The following is a 342-nucleotide window of genomic DNA, read 5'->3' on the forward strand; positions in this document are numbered from 1 at the left end:
AAGCAACTAACAGTAAAAACTACTTGCTACATCAACACACTTGCGCGGCATTACTACACGTGCATAACAAACGAGCAACCTGTGTTATGCAATCGCTAATTGGTGGAGGCGTTTAGGATTTGACCAATCAAAGACCGAATACAATACAACGGGACACTCGCTAACTACTAAATAAAAACACTGGCAGCAAGATCAAGCCCGCGCGTACAGCACACACGCGGCGCCATTGACTATATATATACAACATAGGTCGTTGTATATATATAGTAGGACGTTGTATATGATATAACAACAGATATAACAACAGGACGTTGTATATATATAGTCAATGGCGCCGCGTGT

The sequence above is a fragment of the Priapulus caudatus genome, unplaced genomic scaffold (genome assembly GCF_000485595.1).
Source record: "Priapulus caudatus unplaced genomic scaffold, Priapulus_caudatus-5.0.1 Scaffold2404, whole genome shotgun sequence".
In the NCBI taxonomy this organism is placed as follows: Eukaryota; Metazoa; Priapulida; class Priapulimorpha; order Priapulimorphida; family Priapulidae; genus Priapulus; species Priapulus caudatus.